The 22,184-nt window shown below is 43.9% G+C and overlaps 1 protein-coding gene across 13 annotated transcripts in view; it reads right to left on the bottom strand.

The window, feature by feature from the left end:
- LOC118504184 (disco-interacting protein 2) overlaps positions 1-22,184 on the bottom strand; it is a 126,541-nt gene that overhangs the window by 35,373 nt on the left and 68,984 nt on the right. For 2 of the 13 annotated variants that reach the window (XM_036038345.1, XM_036038344.1), the window contains exon 1: positions 18,361-18,933. The exons of 3 other annotated variants lie outside the window; for them this stretch is intronic. The gene's annotated coding sequence lies outside the window, so the exon portion shown is untranslated. Of the gene's footprint in view, positions 1-18,360; positions 18,938-22,184 lie in introns of those variants that run through there. 8 more of the 13 variants (XM_036038356.1, XM_036038347.1, XM_036038346.1 and 5 more) reach the window with 7 other exon arrangements.

The following is a 22,184-nucleotide window of genomic DNA, read 5'->3' as shown; positions in this document are numbered from 1 at the left end:
CCGGGCAAAGGCCGGTGTCGAACAGCGTTACCTGCCTGCCTGCCTGCGTTTGGAGCGGCGGAAATGGTAAGAAGCCTTCTGTTACGGCCATACAACAGTGGTCGGCGCTACAGTCCGGTGTCCGGTAGAAGGATTGTATAACCAAAACCACAGCAAAGGCCACACACTCGTCTCGTTTTGTAGGTCACATGCGGTCACAAACCACACGCGCGCAACCCTTTTTCTCCCGAGGGCAACGGAATTTGCTAATGGTGAGTGATTCGACACTATTTTGTTGGATTCTTGTGAGGAGCGCTGTTCGTTGGAACAGAGCCTTGCCGATGTTGTGATAATACTGTTATGTGATACAGTTGGTTTAGAAGATCTTAGCATAATCCATTAACACTTGTAAATGTCACTGCTTACTAAGCGATTACGCTAGAATTTGGCGTCTCAGTACATTGAGGTCCATTATTGGATGCATGGGGTAATGAAGTTAACACATCGCGTGCTATCATGACTCGTACACCGGAAAAAGCTACCCCTAGCACAGACTTTCCCAATCGTGCAGAATGTAATCGAAACCAGCACAGTGTGTCGTAAGACGCTTATCGCTCAATTAAGGCGCATCTTCGGACGAAGTGAAACAACGACAGAACCCGCTAGAGGCGGAAAAAATAAACCCCTCATCATCTGGCGCACCGGAAACACATCGTGCTGCCTTTTGCGAGAAAGTGTGTGCAGAGTGGGGTAGCAGTAGCCACACAGGAACAGGAGCGGAACCAGTGTAATGATCTCTGTCGGTTGCTCTTGCTTCGAACCGATCGATATGTGAATATCGGAACTGTTACCATCGGGCGCACCAACAAACACATTTGCACAGCCTAGCGGATGGGTAGCACACTTTTCTGCTTAATTTGAATACTTGTAAACCCGTCATCCACGTGTGAGAAAAAGCTCGGCCCCGCCTCGGTAACACTCGGGAGACAAGAAAGTGGAGTACTAGGCTACAGCTTGGCTGGTAAGATGTAACGAAGAGATGAGATCCAGTGCAGACGCACAAGCGGAGACATGGTGGAAGGAGACGAATTTCAATTAAAGTCAGATCGTGCCCAGAAGGGCACACAAGTACTTCCTCCCGGGCTGATGGGGGGGGGGGGGGGGGGGATCTTTTTTCCACATTACATGCCCTACACCGGAGTCTGTAGGAAAGCTGTTGATAACCAGACCGGAGCCCTACATCAGTAAAATTGTGCTCGAGGGCGCACATCTCGGTGGTTGGTGGCAGTGGTGTTTCTTTTGCGGTTTCGTCCTTGGTTAGCTTTTCTCCCGGCACGTGAAGGCATGAAGGTGGAGAGATTTATGTATCTCAGCGTGATGGCGCTACCGCACCATTGTTAATAAGTAAATAAATCAGCACTCGTTACATGCATTTATGCATGCATTTATCACGGTGACGCCGACTACTGGATTGTCTCATTGCTCTTGATGTGTGATTTTTTTATTTCCTCCTTCTTTTCCGTCGTCCCCACCAACTCTTCCCCCTTGCGTCCCACCCCACTAGGACGCACCTTTCTTGCGGTGAAGCTTTAGTGGAACATCTGTTCTTTATGCTCGGTACCACAGAGATCCCATATGTCTGCGATCGCGAGTATGCATCACCACCAGGCCATACAGTGGATGGAAATGAGTTCAATGCATTTTTGATTAAAATGTTCAATGTCCCGAGGCGAGGTTGGAAAGCGTCCTCGTCTTCTCCCCTTCACCCACGGCCAGCGCCCACTGTAAATTCAATATTGAAAAAACTAGAGCACATGTTCTGTGGTGCATACGGCGATGTGAGAGTTTTTAGGTTTGTTGCTTTTCTTATCATTGTACTCCGGTTGTAACATTGATTGATTGCAGAAGAAATCTACATTCATGTTTGCATGGGAGTAAACGATTTGTCAGGATTTTGTTTTTTATGTGTTGTTTATGTAGAGAAGCAATTTCTCTCATTAGTTTGCCATTCAATTGATTTGAAGGAAAAAAAATCGTTCCGAGGCTCCGAGATGTAATGCTCGAGCCATTTCCGAACTCACAATGCTGTGAGCATTTTACAGATAGAATTGTGACATCCTTATCGGTTTAAGCAGCAATTTAATTCAGTATAATGTATGACTTGAGGCTGTAATAGCCTTAAACACCACTCAAGCAATGATGTTTCTGCTTGCGTAATGGAAGAACCATTTCTTCGAGATTTCATCTCAAATGTCGATCACGGTCGATCTCGGAATTTCGATTAGCGATCCGCATCAAGTTAGTCTTCCTGGGGTGAAAAATATGTACCAGAGTTTCATCATCACTTTTCACCAAGCACAAAGTTCCCGTGCCTCGGTGAGTTGAGATTTTTGCAGATTCATTTGAATGATTGATGCCGAACGATGAACTTTTCGCCTTGGCTGCTAAAAGCGGAGAGTGTCCAGATCACGATCGATCACGAAAGGGTGACAGCGGCATGATGTTTCTTTAATTTTGCAACAGTTGCTGCATCATTGCGTTTTTAAACCATTTAAAAGTAGGGTTTCTTTTAAACAGAGAATGTTTTCTGAAGAATCTATGTCTTATTCTGAGATTATTTATGTTATCCAACTTTTCAAAATCAAAATCTTCTCACCCATTATTTGCCCAACGAATTGCCTGCAAAACCCGAAACATTCCAGCTGTTAAACACAAATGCACCAGTCCCCCATTATCTGTTTTACCATGCCATGCCATTATTATCGTGTCCCAGACGACGGCAAAACATTGACCATCCGCTGTCCGGGCGAGATATTTTGATGAGATTACGGTTTTGCGTCGTCGGTGACCGCGCGCTAGTTTTGCGTTCCGGTTTTTTAGAATGAAATGATTAATGCATCTTTGGGGTGAAAACCGGTTCCAACGCATTCCGCGACGCTGAGCAGATCCTTTTCTGGTCTGAAGATTACCGGTTATGCTGACGGTTTGACCGGCGGTACGAGAAGCACGCGTGGATTAAAATTGTGTTGTCCATGTACACACGAATTGTAGGCCACGCTTCTGCCACACTGCGCGCTGTATTACGGCACCACGCGAATACCGGCGCCATTATGCATCATTATCTAACTGTGCAAAACGGTACAACGCAGTACAGCATCACGAGTCCGAGAGGACTTGTGCCAGAATGTCTGTGTGTAAGCGAGGGCAATCGATTACAATGTTGTACAAGACAAGTTATCCTATCGGGATTTTGCTGGGCATACAAACATGTTTAGGTCGTAAGAGCAGTTCCAACAGTCTCGAACTAATTTAAAGTCAACAAATTCTACAAACGGTACGTGGACATGGATCGTAAACATCTGAGCCAACGTTCTGAGATATCTTTGGGTTTCGTTCCAAATTACAGTTCTGCAAAGGAAAGAAATTATTTCAAACGATGTTTTTTTTGCCAAGCTCAAATTCTGCTACCGTTATGGAAGTGTGCCACGTAAAAAGTGATACACATTTTGAAGAGAGAGAGAGAGGCTTCTTAAAAGCAAGTACTCCGTATCACAGTTAAGATGTTTCTTCAAACTTCTAGAGGAAGGACGCAAAAAAAAAACGATATCTCCACTAAAATAGCTCAACCGTACAGAATTCAAGTGGTGAACGCTTGAAAGCAAGCATCCTCAACGTGTGCACACGCGTGAAACCAAAAAAGCAATTCGCCACAAAATATCTGGCATAAACCTAAATCTCAAAAGCAAAAAAAAAAAGCTTGGCAAACCACCAGCAGTGCCGCACAATTAGCATGGCTTATTTAAAGTCGCACGATTTTTGCTTCCTTTTCGGTGGAACAAATAGAATATAGAGGGTATGGACAGCTGGGCATCAATAGAAGAAAAAAAAAACAGATCTAGCACCCGCTACACCGGGGATGCGGAAGCATTAATCGTGTTCCCTTTCTACTTGCCTCTCCCAGTTGCTTCCTCACTATTGAGCTGGTCTACTTGGCACACTGGAGCAGTTTGCCCTAGAAAAAGGGGCAACACGGCCAACTGGACACCGTCAACATTATGCACGAGATGCTCAAACGTGAAATAGTGCCCCCGAACGCCTAAATAACCGTCCGTGACCATTCTTCACTTTTAATGTGATTCCTGTTCTCTACCAATCGCCTCATGCCACATTCCCCTACTCACACAAACCCTTCTTCATTTCCCGTTAGAGCGTTAGAGAGTTTAAGATCTAGGTCTGTGAGCCACCGGATCTTTCCACGAACTTGAACTCGCATAAGGGGTTTCGCAAAAAAAAAACCCACTTTAACTATGCTTATTATGCTTAGCGAAAGACCGATGACCAGTGGGTTCCACACACAGATATATACGGGCCGCTGAACCACAGCTGAAGTAAAAGGCTCGGGAACATACAATGTTTTAGTTTTCCTACCAAAAGAAGTACCCAAAACAGATGTCTAATTAAATAATGCCACCATTTTGAAAACAATGAAAGTGAATTTATTTAGCACAAATCCTAGCACAATGGAGGTCAAACAAGAGGACGGCATCAAAAGTAAACCTTCTTGGAGATTTTTCCCACACCTACCAAGGTTACCATCTAAAATGACAACAGAATCGGTGTCAAAATTTGCTTCTTATTTGCAAAATTAACCGCATTTTTGTGGATGAGCTGACTCAAATTATTGCATACTTGAGCAGACTGTTTAAGGTAGGCTTGCCAAAGCACCTCTTGTAAAATGGCGTGTTAAGGTAAAACTATTAGTGCCAACGTTCGCATTCCATCGGTTTGTTGTTAACTTTGAGCATGCGAAAATGGGCAAGTAGGAAGTAATAAAGAAGTTAATGATAAATTCTACCCATATCCGTGGGACATGTATTGCTGAAGTAAACAACGTTCATGATGCACCTGTCAGGATCGACAAAGGGGAAAAGTGTGTCGTGGGGATTGTGTTTTTTTTATTTGCAGTGACAGCTAGCAGGTGGCATACGTTTCATTGAAGACTATAAATTTGCAATTAAATGCGACAGCTTTTTTGGTTTAAAAAAGCAGCAAAATATATATTAAGACATGGTTCAAATTCATTTTAAGAGTTGAATGAGGCCTCAGAGACTCAAGGCTCTTTAGTGTAATATTTGCTGTGCATGACAATTACTTTTTGCTCTGTTCTATTCTGTCGCTTTCTGCTGTTCCTATATTCTAGTTGTTTTTTATTTCATACCAATACCAAATTGTTTTTTTACTCTGTTTTCCCATTTTTTAGTTTTTTTTTGTTTTTCCTCCTTCCTGTTCTTATTCACTTTTATACTCTTGCTATCTTTCTTGTTTTGTTATACATTTTTTATCGTTTCATTGTACTGTTTATAGCCTTTATATTTAAAACGCCATTCGAAGGAAAGTTTTCTAAAGCTTTTCAAACTAATAATAGAATGAAATATTCCCCTATTATTCGTCTCCTAAATTAAGAAATAATAGAAAAATAAATACAAGAAAACATAATTCAGTATAATAAATGCAGATTTTCCATAAATGCACCATACTTCACAACCCTAATGGTGCACCATAAAGGGTAAAAGGTTTTGTGAAGGAATGTAAACGGTGGCGTTATAATCGGAACAGGCGACTCTAAATTCACTTTCATTTATATGAACCGCTCATTTCCGCTATACACTTAAAACCCATCGAGCGCACCACAAATAAAGTAGATGAACTTATCTTAACCTCCTTTCGTTAGGAGGAGCCTGCCGCCCGAGTGGCCCGACCGCTAGACACACTCGGCGCCGGCCCATAAACAACAGTGCTCTCTGACATAATTCTCACACTAATTGGCACGAATCGGCTGGGCCTGGCTGGCTTCTTGGACTGCTCCCTCCCCCGGTTGCTTTATGAGCTGCCATATTTTAGTGTGCTTTTGCCATTCGTTGCTGTTGCATCTAGAAACTGCACACACACGTACAAATCTCCCGGTGGTGGCGAAAACCGCCGTGAAGGTCTCATGATCGGTCCCCACACAACCGGCGTATTACAACAGGGATTCGTCACAGTACTTTTACACAATTCCATCAACGCTGGGCTGGGACAAAAAGGCAACCAATAGGTGGTGGAATTTATTTTGTTGCCTCGCCGAAACAAAACGTATAGGTCCCAACGTCCCCGCGCCGTTCATATTCCTGTCAGTCCCGTGAGGGGGTGAGCCATATCTTTCGCGTCTCCGTAAATTAAGCCACTGCACAATCGCGTTGTAGGCGGTGGCACGGATTGCTACATGGCCCGAGGGTTCTGTCGGGAGATTTTACTTTCACGCAACAGGAAAAAAATAATACAAAAATGCACGCGCTCGTTGCTGCGATTCTGCAGCGAGGTCGACTGCAAACGTTGGGTTTGGCTGGTTTTGCGCATAATTCCGCTGAGCAGTTCAGCCAGGAACTGACGTCATATGTTAAAAGGGCATTACGGTGAAGAAAGAAAGTGAGAAATGTCACTTTTGGCGGGTAGATATATGCAGTTCGCTTGCTGCATCGAATGACCCACAAGGCACAACAATGTTGCACAACGCATTCTAGGAAGTAGCCACCACACACACACACACACACGTCGATTTTGCAACGCCTCCTGGCCGTTCGTTCACACCGTTTCAGGATGCTATTTTTGGGGGAGTGTAAATTGTGTGCACATCATCAGCCGAGACACGAGCGGCCGCCCCAAAATGGTAATACTTGAATTTTAATTTGCTTCTCCACGCGTCACTTGCATACCACACACGCGCGGTTGGAGGGTTTGCTCCGTTTTTGGTGCGCAAGTCTACGCACCCAACAGTCCGCGAGCTCTGGTCGCCTTTTTTTTGCATAAATGCATACAGAGTTTTGTGCAATAGCGATGCCAGCGATGCAGTTCGGGTGGGATGGTCTTGCGTTGAGTCACGCTATAAATATTCGATATCGGTTTGAGTGCGTCGTCTGGTATTAGATGCACGTTGAGAATGAACATGGTGAAGTATTCTGGTTCTGGAGTATGGATTCGGTTTCCATGTTTGATCTGTATCGATAGTAAAAGTGGTTTCACTGCTGCTCATTGCGTGATGAGGTACCCGTATATTTTTTAATTTTCTAGAAGTGTTAACTGCTGAACTAATTTGACTTCAACATGATTTAAACATTTACAGCTCCATGTGGCCGATCGCCCATAAACGCATTATTGACGTAGAAAATATGAAAATTGTTTTCAACTCCTCGCTATGACCTCGATCCGTGAAAAACACAACAAGAGAAAAAAATATATGTTTTTTGGAAGAAAATATAATCATCCACACAAAACGAGCAACAAACAACACTTTCTCACAACATAAAGCACACGCACCGCAACCCAAATCAACCTGAACGCATTTCGTTCGATCGATTGAAGCGAATCGATTTGTGGCATCGTTTTCGACCGCCCATCAACACCCCAATACATTTTTGGTTTTCGGCCCGATCAAAACACGGCAGCTGATTTGTGTTGTTGAAGTTTTGGTTTCGCTTGTTGGATCCCGTGGTCGAATATTAGACCGTTCAAGATGTCTGGGTTATGTTGGATAAAGGTGTTGAGGCTAGGGGTTGGGATTTATTTATCCGGCAACAAAAAAAAAAAAAAACTGTTGTTGAGCCTTATGAAACATTAAGCAATAATAAAGCCGCTTCAAACTCGTGTGTACGACCGAATAGCCGTTTTACTCGAGCGTGCGTCTACAAAAGGGTGGATGGCCACTACGAAACCACATCTTCGATCAACGCTTGTTGTTTTGTTGTTGTGGTATGGTAAGAAAACTGAACATCTGCAAGCGAACCTGCGTGCGAGGTGGCTTTCGGTCAATGGAAACGTGATCACACAGCGAGACTTTAACTCCCAACGACGTCTCACGGGGCTGAGGTTGTGAGGTTATGTTTTTTAAACTTGTTTCAAACGTGCTGCAGAAACTTTATCGATCGTAATTTGTCTAATCATCTTTGGTGATGGTTTTGTACCTAGAATAGAATCTGGTGAACCCTTCTGGGGACCGGACCCACAAACGGTAGCAAGAGGAAGTGAACCAAAGCGTTTAAATTTTCTCGATTAAAAGTTGTCCGTATGTCCTCTGACCGTGTGTTTGCTGTGTTTCTGAAGCTTCTCAAGAAGCACAACTTTTCTAGTGATCTGGCCAGACGAAGATAACGCCAAGCATGATGTTGATGCTATAAAAGCATATTAGACAACTATGTCTAAAGACACGGTAACGATTAAAGCAAGTGGTTCTCTGCTTCGTTCGCAGACTGTGAGCTTGAAGTTTGCCAGAACGCTTTTCACCATTACCATATGTTTGTTGGTCACGATACCATGCTATCGACTGCTAAGAATGGATTCGCCATCCCCCACGGGTGCCATAATTTTGCAAGAATGGTACTTCTCTACACAGGCACGTCCAGCTCGCTTTTTTGTGTGAAACTGATAAACAAGTTCAAGCTTTCTCTTTCGGTTGGCTTCACGAGGAAAAACCAACGCCCTCAACCGTAATAATAATAATGTGTACGGATGGCATACGGTCGTACGTATTTGCAGTTTTAGGTCACGATAACCGGCGATACCGACGTCATCGTTGCGTTTCGGTACATAGTGGTACGCTTAAGGCGGCACACTGTGGACTATACCCCGAAGCACATATAGGTACGGCGCTAGAAGGTTCATTCATTCTTCACTGCACGGAAAACGGCTGTACGATGACAGAATCTATCATTTCTTAAGGTGGTTAATAAGCAGTTTGGTCGTGGAAATGGAAGAGGTTCTGTTTTTTGTTTGTTGTTTTGCAATTGATGCACAAACCTTTTTACATCCGTTCCCACGGTGGCCGGAAAGCGATTAATACATATAAAAGCGAGAGAGAGAGAGAGAGAGAGAGAGAGAGAAGAGGAAAAAAAACTGCCACATGATAGGTAAGTGAGCACAAATAGATTTTCGTTTTTTTTTCTTCCAATGCATTGACTGCAATTAAAAGCTAGCAGGCAGTTTGGTAAATTTGCGAAAAAAGCAATTTACAGCAATCGTGAAAGCCCTTCGCGAAGGCAAATGGACGGAGCGAAAACACCTCCTAATAATGCGAACACAGGCTTGAAGTGAGGAAGAAGCTGAGAAACACCGTCCTAATAGAAAGCAATCAATTTGGAAACCATTTAAAGAGCCACACACCGAAGGGAAATTGTGGTGGAAAATGAATATCACATAAAAATCATTGATCATATGAAGCGTTTTTTTGAAGGAGCAGCTTTTTGCTTTGCTTCTTAATGAAACTACCCGGAACTGAATCTTCTTTCGGTATTTTAAAGCGTTTTTATGCAAACTGTTTAGTAAGCAAATCATGTTAAAGTGTCGAGTAAGACAAAAAAAAACCCTTCAATTAATCGCTGATCGCACGATCATCAAGCCGTCGTACAAGGTTTGGATCGTTAGAAACGATTAACAATTAACAAATTTCACTTTCTACAATTTGGGTTCCCCTCTTGGGGCCTTTTTTCCTTCCCCAAGACTCCTCCTGCATTGTTATGCCACTCGATACAGCATAATTATTTCTCTTTCACCCAGCTGCGCAGCACATAAAACACAGCTCGCCCGCCAATTCCGTTGTTGACAAGCCGTTACATATTGCTAATCGACCAATAGAATGCATGCAGGTGGAAAACTGGATGAAGTGATTTGTTCAGCCTACTTCGAGGTGGGAAGCGGCCACGCGAATCCATCCGGGACGGGTCTTCTTCTGGGGGAGGTAATTGGACGTTGGATTTTTCCAATTTTTCAGCCAATCATTTCTTGGTCCGAGTTGCCCGTCCCGAGTCGGGATTTTCATGTCCGCCGACGAAAGGAAAAGTGCTTGCGATTACGCAAAATCATGATGCCTTTTTCTTTTTTCACCCTTAAAATTCCAAAAGCCCTTCCAAAAAAAAACCTCGAAACACCATCGTGTAATTGCACGCACACTCAAACGGTCGGTTAAATGATGATAAATCGTAGGGCTTGAGCCACTCCCGTCATTCTTCGTTATTATCACGAATTAAGAGCTTCACGAGTGGAGTGTAGGGCGGGAAAAGCGAGAGAGAGAGGAAAACAAAACATCCAAAGAAGATATTTTTAATACTTTCCACCCCTCCGAGAAAACGCCCCGGTTTTGTTCTGTTGCTTATCCGTTTCACACTGATTAAAGCTCACCACAGCCCGCGTGCTACGGGCTGCGGGAGCGAATTTTCCGGCATTCAAAGTTAATGAAAATGAAAACTGGTTCGTCCGACTCTTAGGCTTTCCATCCGAAGCGACTCTCGGCAGGAGGCGTTCCTTTAATTTTCTTTTGGCTGCAGCTTGGCAGATAATGGGTACCTCCACCGTGGAGCGATTGTCATTATCAGTTATGCGTTTGTGAGGAGTTGCCTTTGGCGCTTTTTTTAAGGCGAAAAAAAAATACCTCAGCTAAGCCACGGGACAACGCAAGGTCCTTCATTTGAGCAGTGCTACGTAACGCGGCGGGCTTTACTGTTTGTGGTTGAATAAATACGAAATTTCTAATCGCGCACGAAGATGGCACTGTTGTTTCGATTTTATTTTCCTAACAAAACTTTATTACGCAACCGTACGGCCACAACTACACATTAAATCAATCGCTTACGATGGTTTCGGTACACTTTAGATGGGTTTCGTAACGGCAATTTTTATTTGCACATAATTTATGAACGAATGCTTTTATTTCTCCTAAAACGAACCCCAGTGCTGTTCTTTTAAAAATAGCCATTATAAGGAAGAGATACCGCCCGCTTTAATGTTTACTTTCGCAAGCGAATCTTCCGCTTACAGCGTTGAGGAATCCCTTTTCTGTATTGCCGACCTTGGACTATGAGCTGTGCTTAGTTTAGCAAACTTTTATTTGAATTTTCTATTTAAGGAGCTATTGATTTTCGGCTTCACGATCGCTAAATTGATTTTACTACCCCTTCCTGATACCATATTAACAGGTCAATGCCAACAAAAAGCATAACCTGCAATGGTTTTCGATCACAATTTAGCTAGTTTGCGCCCGAAGGCCGCCTATCGCTACACCTCATATTAAACGACTTCAATGCCACACGGGAGCGAGCAAGCGACGAACCGCACAAAAAAACTGTTTTTAATCACATAATGAGACAGAGAAAAGAAAATCAACTGGGTAATAAAATCTAAGCTTCACACAATGTCAGACACAGCATAAGCGCCACTGCCTGAGGTCATCTGACGTGATTTTACCCGTGACACACGTTGGCAGCCTGGTGAGTGAGTGAGCGTGTGGCTAGCAATTATTAAACTCCGGTGGCACACATTTACACCGTAACCATACACAATGGAGATCATGACCCCTCTTCGTATGTGCGTGCATGGTTTTTGATGACCTCTCCCCTCTCACTCTCCGCTCCCTCGCTCCCCTCTGCAGTAAAACGTCTCGCGGGTGGCCGAGAAAAACGTGAGAAAAGCTAATGAGGGAAGAAAATCACCGTTCCGTGCACCACCGGGCGGACGGTGTCTCTCTCGATGCCGAATGAATCATGACTGTTGACAAACGAATTTATGACGAAAAAAAAAGTTCCTAACCCCAGAACAGACCATTTTAAATCGCTATACCTCTTTCGGTACAATTTAGTTCAAATAGGGGTTTCATTATTTATCATTTACCAAAGAATACAAAATGAGTGAATGCTGCTCAAGCGCAAGCATACAAAGATTATGTAAATGCGCTGCATTGTGTTCCCGCGACCACAAGTGACAAGAAGTGCAGGAAAAGAAAATTGGAAGCAACTACACGCCGGTGCGCGCACCCCCTCTAATAATGCTGACCTTTCGATCGGAGTTTCATGCGTGCAGCCATGTTTTAGCTACGCAGCGTGCAGTGGGGGGTGGTGCATAATTTTGCCCATGGCCTTACACTTTTTCAATTAAAATCGGCCATCTCTCTCTCCTGCTCGCTGTCTCCCATTTGATTTCTCTCAAGCTTCGATTCGCTTACAAGCTATTCATAATATTTGAACCCCAATCGGAGAAGGAGAGATCGGAATATATGAAGTTAATTACTGCTGTTCAGAGGCAGCCCCCGAGGTGGACCTAGAGTTTGCTGCCCGGTGAGCATCCCGAGACTCGTCTACGGATACAGCAACGCCAACAGGTCGAGAGATTACATTCGTTCGTTCGTTTCAAGCCGAATCGTGACTGAATTAAATCATCAGGTCCGTATGTTGCGGCATACGCGGCTAAAAATGCGATTACTAGCGCAACGAACCACCGAGAGACCGAGAGGTCCCCGCTGGGTCAGCCGATGATGTGGTGCCGCCGATTCTTGCTCGAGTCTCGAATTGAGTAGGAAGAAAACACTTTCCTTTCGAGCGCGGTGCTGCTCTGGTACCCAACGGGTCAGTTAGTGTATTTAAAAGAGCCCCACGAAACGCAAGCTCTTGTTTGCATCTAACAAAAAAGCGCACCGACGAGGAGGAAAAGATGCGCCATAGAAGCATAATAACAATCACAAAACCGAGCCCGACCCACCACCATCTGTGCCATCGAAGGGAACAAGTATCCCATTCGCGACGTAACAGACAAACACAAACACGCTTACTGGTGGTCGGCTTTTTTGGCGGCCCGGTCGACCGTTTGAAGCGATCTTGACGGACGCGGACGAAAAACGACACAATTGTCACTTGAACCGTTTGATTGATGTAACCGAAGCGCATGTCTTCATTTGTGTTGTTTTGGAGGGTTTTTAACCTCTCGTTCACTAGCAAACGAAAAGCGTGTGATGCACGTGATAGTAATCTGCTTAAAAGTGCCTTTTTTAATGTCGAAACAACATAAACCTACATGCGTACGGCGAGAAGGTCACAACAAAGCGCTGTAGCTAATGGCAGGGTAGTCGACGACCTAAAAGGATGCATCACTACCGTAAGGTATGGAGAAATTTGCCCAAGTTCTATTTTTTCCCCTATGCAAGACTAACGACGTGCTTTCTTCCCGCAAAGGGAATTCATAAAATGCGTCTTCACTGTGGTAAGAAAATTTCAACCCAACGTTTGCGTCGCCTTTACCAGTTTCCCCTTTCGGCGTCGTGTCTGCATTTGCATCGAATCGTTCCACATCCACACTACATGTTGCTACTGCTATGTTGCTGCAAATTAGCTATCCCTCGCCAGCCCACCACAAACGCAGTGGAAGCAGCATAAAAATGCATAAACTAAGCCAGGGTAAATGCATTTTCGATGTTTACGATGCAACATCATAAGCCAGCTTCGTCTCGACACCACACACTGTTCCGTTTTCCGTTCGGCTTTTGCAGCCCAGCGCAGATCGAAACTGTTCGGTGGACTGTTTATTTGTCGAAAACGTGCCTCTGATGCGCATCCAGTTCTGCCTCGCCATTAAATGCATCTGAAAATGCGGATGCCATCATTTGTGCACACACAGTACATCGCTCGTTACCATTTGGTTCGGGTTTTTTTTTTCTTATTCATCACAATTGTGTGTCGAACAGGCGCGTAACACCCAGCAGTTGTGTGTAAACAACGCAAAAACCCAGTGCCTGCTCGTTGTCCAGTTTGGAGGGTTAGAAATACTTCGGGCTGTTCCGATTTTCCTAGCGGGATATTATTGTTTTTACGAGTTTTCCATCGCCTGCGGCGCATGCAACGAGAAGCCCCTAAAAGTAGGCCACACGAAAACGACACGTGCATGTGTTTGTGTTAAAGCGAGTGAGAGTTTAACCGTCGTGCGCAAAACCGATTGATGCGCGCCAAACGCCATCAAAAGGTAACGCAGCACAAATAAGCGTGCCATATGTGGGGGAACGTGGGAGAGGGAAGGCAGGAGGATGGGATGAATGTATGAACACATCGCGGGCGCACTAAAGGGGGGGTGCCCTTTCTGGAACAATCACACTAACCAATACAATGAGTTTGCTACGGTGCGCACACGACTGACGATACTGGTGCTGACCAAAGCGCGTCATTATCACGATCGCGACGACACCCCGTCCCCAGTTGAGCCTGACACACTCATATTTTATTTCCCTCCACCATCGGCACACAACAGCCACATTCTATTGGCACAAAAGGTTGTTGTTCCGTACACGATCGCATACGGTGCTGGATGGTATAAAAATAACAATAAAGAAATACAGAAACGTGACGATAGTTGTGCGATTGTCGCGTACCGATAGTAGCAGCAGCAGTCACCCCTGGGTATAGGAAACGCAACCCAGAATCGAGGCTTTCCGTTTCTCGAAATGAGTATGTGCTTTTCACGGTGCTTGTTTTGAAAAAATACAATTGATCGGGAGGAAAGGCGACAGTTCTGTTCTGCACCCAATTGTCATTGTCCAATAGGTCTGAGACCAGCGGTCAAGCCAGGCCCGGTTATGACAGTTAAATGCCGGAACGAAATCATGGTTTTCACAAACCAAAACAACCTCAATTACCTAAGCTCAGCGATCGTAATGTACCACTCACCCACTAGTTTTTAATATGAGTTTTTGTAAATCCCCGGAAGTGGTATCGAATCGGAAGGTCAAAATGTAGGATAATGTGCGTGCGTTTTGTTGTTTTGAAGGCATTTTAGGCTTTCAGTGACAAAAAGAAGTATTACCTAATGAAAATCAACGATTTATTTTGTAAAATGAGCACATAATTTATAATATTTAAGCTCTTTTGAACATGTTGGTTCGGATCATGTAATTCCAATACTTATTTAAATAATTTGAAATCCTGATACTTTTTTCTAATTTCAATCAAACAGAACAGTTTGATGTTTAAATAATTGTGTTTGTGTCTATTCTGGCTGATGAAATAGGAATCAAACTATTTCACAACCATCGAAATTCAGTTGGAGAACATTTCCATTTTCGACAAAAATAGCTTCAAAAACACAAACAAATTTTAATAAGCACGCATCAAGAAAACTCAAAGGAATGTTTGATCGCCGCCAAATCACGAGAAAAAAAAGGAACCCTTTCTGAGATAATATTTGTGACATAAGCTGATTAGGTGCGTACCACCGCAAACCAGCACGCCCGTTAACAAACAAAAAATCAACTATCTTCTTCGCGCTATCTTATACAGCAAATCACGTACAAACGTACAGACGACACGATTTATCACCTGGAGCCATCTCCCTGCCACCACCAGGGCAGGGTGAAATAATCAACAACCTGGTATTTGGAGTCTACTCTTCGTCTTTTCCCATTCTATCCGCCGAAAAAGACTGGAACAGGTTTTACTAGACGTCTGGAACTAAACAATTGTGTACCATCAGCTCATCTGTTCGGCGCGATGCTTTGTCGTGGCGTTTACATCGCAAGCATAGAATCACCCAACATAAGGTGATGCTTAAGTTAAGAATTTCATACACTGCGATCAGCGCCGAAAACAAATGTGTTGAGAGTCACCAAATCTTAGCATACGAAACGACATTCCTTCCATGTCACAAACTGTGTTCCCTACATCACCAAGCAAACTATCAAATGTGCCTTCTTTTCGGGGATTGGGGATCTTCAAGAGAAGAAAATAAATACAACGGTACAATAAACCTGGTGAAATGGTTGATCAAAAGAGGCGGAATGTCCACGAGAGCTGGAGTTGGAGCGTACGATGTCACATCAGGTTTCACATTTCGTAGAACTAAATTGAGGTCATCCTGTACCTATTATCACATCCTCAAGAGGCCACATTTGCTTAGGCAGGAATGGTTGATCTTGGGGAGAATAAAACAAATCTAACATTTGACGCTGAATTGTGAAGCAACTGAGAACTTCTAGCAGAGCATGAAGGTAATAATCTGGAGAGGTTTTGCTGTCAAAGTCCGCGATATTTGCTAATCGTATTTCGATTCTGGAAACTGCAACTGTGCTCCAAGTCACAAGTTGAACTTTATAAGATACCGAAGAGCTTTAAATTATCGAATAATAAAGTTCAATCCAATTATTGAACGTAGCTCACAAGGAAACAGAGTCATTCCAAATCTCCAGCCTTCAACAACAAGTCTCTGGATCTCAATTTTCAAGAGCAAATAAATTGAACTCCCACATACGATACCGATTGTTAGCAATCGACGTCTACAACCCTTGACTCGAGGACACAACGCACAGGGGTTGATTGTGTGGTAGGAACATATAGGCTGAGGAGAATAAACAGACAACCGCATAGCTACTCCAGGTGCGTATTGCATTGTGTTGTTGTTCAAGTTGCAACACAGTACAATGCGATCACGTCATCTCCTATACACGACGTCCCGGAGATACCCTCTGGATAGAAGGAAACGTAAAACCAACATGTTACAAGTCATGAGATGTATCTGTTCTGCTATATGCTAGCAGACTGTTGGAGAACTTTCGGACTACGAGTACAAAAGATGTCTAAATCTGTTATTAGCAATGATGCTCTCAGTAAGAACTGGTACACGTTTCTGTGTTCATTTCTTTCTCGTTATGCTTTAAACCTTCCCCGGCTGAGCCAGAAACATGACTCCCGAGGCTAACTATTCGCCGGGTCTCCAAATGTCGGGGAGGCCAGGTAAAACAAACCAGTTGGAAACAAAATAAACCAGAAGTACACACCACTCACACTGCCATTCTTCGTCTCGATACAGTTCCGAGCTTGATTGACTTCGTGCATGACTCCAGAACCGTTCGGTGTTTGGTTTGTCTAATGATCGTTTGTTCGAGCGGTAAATCAGCGTCGGTATGACGGCCTTCCCGTCAGAATACATCTAACTCAAGCAGACGGGGTTGATTTTTCTAATGGATTTAATTTTGGCATGCTGGTGGCCCACCGTCACATTGAATGTCGACTACGGCCGATCGAATTCCTATTGTGGAGGGAATCGAAATAAGCACGTTGCTGGACGAAGCGAGGACCACCAAATATGGAGGACTGTCCTTCTGGCTAAATTTGTCAGCGGAAAATTAATATCTTTCCAAACTGTATGCAGATGACGGATCGAGTCTTGCAGGTAATGATGGGCTAGCCGCTCCAATGTGTAATCAAGTGAACAATTTAAATTGGTCGATTTTTTCTAATCAATCTTCAGCACGTTATTATCAAAACAATTCTATTCCACTTTGTTTTTCATATTCCACGGTTTGTTTTCCTTCAGCAGACCGGTAGAAATAGAGCATAAAACATCGACAATACGGCATCCTCACGATTCGAGACGCTTCAAAGTGACGATGGTGGATGTTGATAATGATCATCGTTTTCGAGTTCTGCGATCTCATCCTCAACCATCAAGTCTCGTGCAGCAACTTCAAAACTCACTCTACAACCTCATCTCGGATAAGGCGAAGACGAAGGCATGAGAGATATTCCAAAAAACACAAAACTCTCCACCCAAAGAACGTTTGGAAAGGCTATAAAAATAAATCGATTCATTCTGTGCCGTCGACGCGAACGCAATGTAGCATATGGTTGAGAATGCGCGAGGATTGGAGGAGTCGTCCAATGAATCGATGCAAACGATGACGTGGTGGTGGTGGTGATGGTGTTGGTGGCCTTTTTTCCCCCGGACCATTCCAATCGCACATCCACAATCGGTTCAAATGTTAATCTCTGATGGCGCGCTCCAAACAACTCCCGAAGGCACCACCATTAGGTTAGCCGGCAACGTCTTAAGCATCACCACGTCGACGACTACATCTACACATAATCTCTCTCTCTCTCTCTCAGTGGTAGACGGTGCAAAGGAACTCCCGCGCAGAAACATTGCAAATCGGCGTCGTTTTTCCGTCGCCTGTCCGCTGTTTCGCAAACCCATCCCCAAATCATGCCCCTGCCACGGTAACTCTTCGCAAAGTGGTAGGAAAAGCGAGAAGGATGCTATGCTTTCGTCGCCCCCAAAACAAGACGAAGCGAAAGACGCGAAGGTTTTGGATGTTTTCTTCTTCGCGACTGTGCCTGCGACTGGTGCCTCGAGAGGTGTGTAAAGGCACCAGGCGAAATACGAAAGTGCACCGCGATCTTCGCGAGCGTCACGTTTGCAGCGCCACCAAATATCGCGCATTAAAAGCATACGGCCGCACCTTTACCGAATCGCCACAGAACCGTCAGAAGTTTACCGAGATTAACCGCTCGGCTCAGCGTGCGATGTGACGAATATGTAGGGTGTAAGGGGTCGATGGAACCGAACCTTTCGGCACGTCTCACCCGGCCAAAGATGACTGTGTTTAAGTGCAAACTCGATTTTAATCCCTTCCTGGATTAATAATGTTTGCTTCTTACGGGTTCTTATTCGTTGTTGCTGATGTGTTTGAAGTTAATCACTTGATTTTTTTTTACAGTGGTCGCCGTTAATCGTTGCTCCGTGGAATTGCGAGAAATCTTGAGAACTTACATCACTGGAACGAAAGAAGATGCGCGATGCTGCACAGACAAACGAATCGGTTAAACGTTGATGTTATATTTTCTTTCCACAGCTAGATGCTACACGTACGCCAGCTAGCTTTTCACAAACAGGTTTGATTCTTTCAATATATTCTTCACATAATTCCTTCAAACGCACCTAAATTCACCACTTATTGCACCAAGCATACACCCGTTATCCGCATCCACAAATCACTGCATAGATATGTTACTTCTAACCACAATCAGATAGCTTGGATTGCCTCACAAAACGTTAAACACAACAGAGATATTCGCACCACAACAACCACCGTTTGTTGTACACCTCATAAACAGCTTAAGCTACTTCGCTTAAAAAAAACACAAGGGGGCTGAACAATCACACCAAGGGTGTCATCGACGCGAGCGCGCCCGATTAACCGAACAGTCACAACGTACCCGCGAACCGGTCCAAACGGAAGACGGCAGTTAACTGTGCGTTAGTGTCGAGGACGGGCAATAAATGCGCCCTGTGTTGCGATCGCTGACGATGATCCACCACGAAAGCTTTTACCTTCGTAGTGAGTTGAGAGAGTGCAGTGAGTATCTCCCCGTAGAGTGCGAGAGCAAGAGAGCGAGAGAGAGCGCGCGAGGAAAATGCGCGATCAGGGTGAGTTTTGTTTAGTTGAGTGCGAACATACGCGCAGTGAGCACGATCGACAACTGTGAGTACATGAAGTAGTCGCTTTACATGGGGAATTACAACTGGTTGTAAATCGATCTTGAAAAATATAGAAAAAAAACAACCAAAAAGCTCATCTTTTACGGCTGAAAGCTTTCAGCTTCCACTGGGAGAGATGGAGAGATCGGTGAATCTCTCACTTTTCTTCTCATCCGTGTGATGAGATCCGATCGCTGTGGATGCTGAGACGTGAGTTCGATTTCTCACTATCACTACCCTCACAAGAAATAGAGAAATGAGAGACCGATCTCACCCCAAGACCGATTTCGCGTCACACGGATGCTGTGTGCTCAATAAGACGACGAACTTGCGTCCCGCGGAGAATTTCAATAAGCGATCAAGCTGGGGCGTTGAATTTGGAATAAATAGCAACTTTTATGCTGCTGGTCGCGGATGAAAACTGGTTTCGTTTTCTTTGCCGCTCGTCCTTTGCTTCGCCGGTGCCGGTTCACGACAAGGAGAGTGAGACGCTCTTTTTTCTGTTGTTTTTGAAGGTTTTTATTCTGCTTGTTTCTCTTTCAGTTGTTACAGCTAGAACCTGGAATACGGTGCCAGAAATGGAGCTAAAAATTGAAAAGCTTTTCGAATGTTAAAACTCAAGCACAGAACGGAGCTGTCTGAAAATTAAGAATCAAAACATTACTGATCAGCCGGTTCACCGATGTAGGGTTGCATCGTTCACGTATTGTGGTCACGATTTGGCTATAAATTAATGAAGACACACTCGAGTACCACCTTTGAGATTACGAGCCACACACGTCACGCCACAGTCGATGATTTGTTTGCTGTACTCTGGCGGTCATAAACTGTAACTCCTCTTGTATGTGTTATTCTTTCGTACGCAGAACATTGCAATCGTTTAAGGACAACTCAAACTGTCTATTATAAAATTGCATAATAATCCCATCACATAATCAACCGGCATCAGTTGCCATGGAAATAAACACGTACGTACGGTTACGAGGCAAGTAACTTCTTTTACGGCGGACACTTTACGATGAAGTACGGGAAGGTGTAAAATATTAAACTTGCATCCGTCACGTACGTTGCGGGGCCCATTATGCTTCACATCGGTTGCAACCATCGCATCCATAATGGTCCATTACTCGACCAACATGACAAACATTCTAGGTTCCAAAATATCGTATGGCTTGAGTTTGGAAGGGTTTTTTTTTGGTTGCCATGACACGATGGCAACGCTATCATTCCGCTGCATCAGCGAAACATACCAACGAAAAAACAACCATTTTAACCTTCCCGTCGAATGCACAAACAATTTCCGCGACGAAAATTTTCTTCCCGGTCAGCGAAATAACAGGACCTTGTGAAACTTGGATGCACGGCGGAATCTAAGATAGCAATAAAAAAGAAAGTGTAAAACATGGCGGAAGAATTCCGAATGGCTTTGCTCCCCTTTTCTTGAGCGGGAGATTCAGTCCGGACGCGCAGAGCTCTATAAAATTTGATCATGAGCACCACACACCACGGCCGGTGAACTCCACCCACCACCATTGGTAGATAGTACAATAGCTTGGCTGTTTGTTTTCTTTTTTACGACGGAAAAAGAAACTATTCTCCCCGATCAAACTGCACTTTGGGCAGCTCAAACAACAACTGCAACCCATAATTTGGTGAGATAAATTTCAAAATCGTGCCGGAATCGGGTGTTTGCCCTTGTCGCGCGATATTCTTTGCTGATAATGGCGAACGAAATCATAATCAGCGTGAGTGAACATGGTGAGCAAATAAAAGCTATTGGCTTTTAAAGTACTGCGAAGAATTTTTGCATAAGATTTACCTGTAAAAAACTGTTACGATTTTATACTCTTAGAATTAATCACCAGAAGTAAAAAGCTTTGCAACATGTTTAAACATTTACTCACGTATTCCAATGTTTTTCTTAACGTATCTCGAGAAATAAGTCGCTTACCTGTGGAATAAATATAAAGAAATAAAATTTAGAATTGGGCATTTGAAAAACTGTAGCACAGTACTAATTTAGCATTTTTGTAATAATTTAAAAATCGTTGAAAGCAGACGTTCTGCATTATCAGCAACCGGTCTAACTCAAAGTTAAGATATCTCAGTCTACAAATTACTCTCTTAATAAACTGTTTATATGCTTATAGATTCTACACAATTATTATACAAATACATAAGTGGAATCAAAGCACTATCCTGAAGTATTACATAGATCTGCTTCTTTGATTCTACTAGCTTGAGATATCTTGAACCTCTGTTGACTTGGATTCCTTGCTTTGGTACATAATAGATTCATGCGACAGGACCAGATATCGAAAACCGTCTCGATCTGTGAATTTCGAAGCACAAGACTTCCTGTACTTAGGACTCTCTTTAAAAAAAATCCTTGTGAGATTTCTATATTTCCATAATACATCTTCTACAAATAAGTCATTTGAGTAGATATTTTTAATAATCATAATTAGTAAACCATCCCGCTCAGCTCATTACACTGCATAGATTAATTAAGCTCTCATTCAGCACACAAAAGGGATGCACCCGTTTTCAGTCTAAATAGGTCAGACGTAAAACTAAATGACCAGGCACCAATGCCAGCCACCATTAATCGCCCAACGTAATTCGTAAAGCACACGCAAAGCCATCGAGTTTCCCGAGAAAAATCTCGTCGACGGCCAGTAAAATCAAGCTGCCGATCCAGCCGAAACATTCCAACTGCAGTCCGTTGCATTTTGCCCGACCGTGTTTTCGGTTTAATTTCACCAGTCTTCGCACACGCACTCGCCCATTAGTCCGCTAGTCGCGGGTGATAAGCTTTTGCCGGCTGCAAACGCCCACGAGCATTCTTCCGTTCGTTCTTTACGTGCCATCGTTGCAAGCTTGACGCGTTTTGACCGTTGTGTTTATTTTTAACGCAAAACCGCGTACGCGGATTAACTCGCAATGGCTTAAATAATTATTTTATTTCGTTTTGCTAATTAAATCTCACATCAAAACGGCGGTTGTCCATGAACAACGGCTTCAAGCGTCCGCTGCAGTAAAACGGAAACTGCCAACAGGTCGTCCATCGTCGGGAACGGTGGACCCGGGTTTTTTGTTTTCATCACAAATCCCTT

This window comes from Anopheles stephensi, chromosome 2 (genome assembly GCF_013141755.1).
Source record: "Anopheles stephensi strain Indian chromosome 2, UCI_ANSTEP_V1.0, whole genome shotgun sequence".
In the NCBI taxonomy this organism is placed as follows: Eukaryota; Metazoa; Arthropoda; class Insecta; order Diptera; family Culicidae; genus Anopheles; species Anopheles stephensi.
The sequence above is the reverse complement of the archived record's forward strand: the minus strand, read 5'-3'. Positions and strand labels throughout refer to the sequence as shown.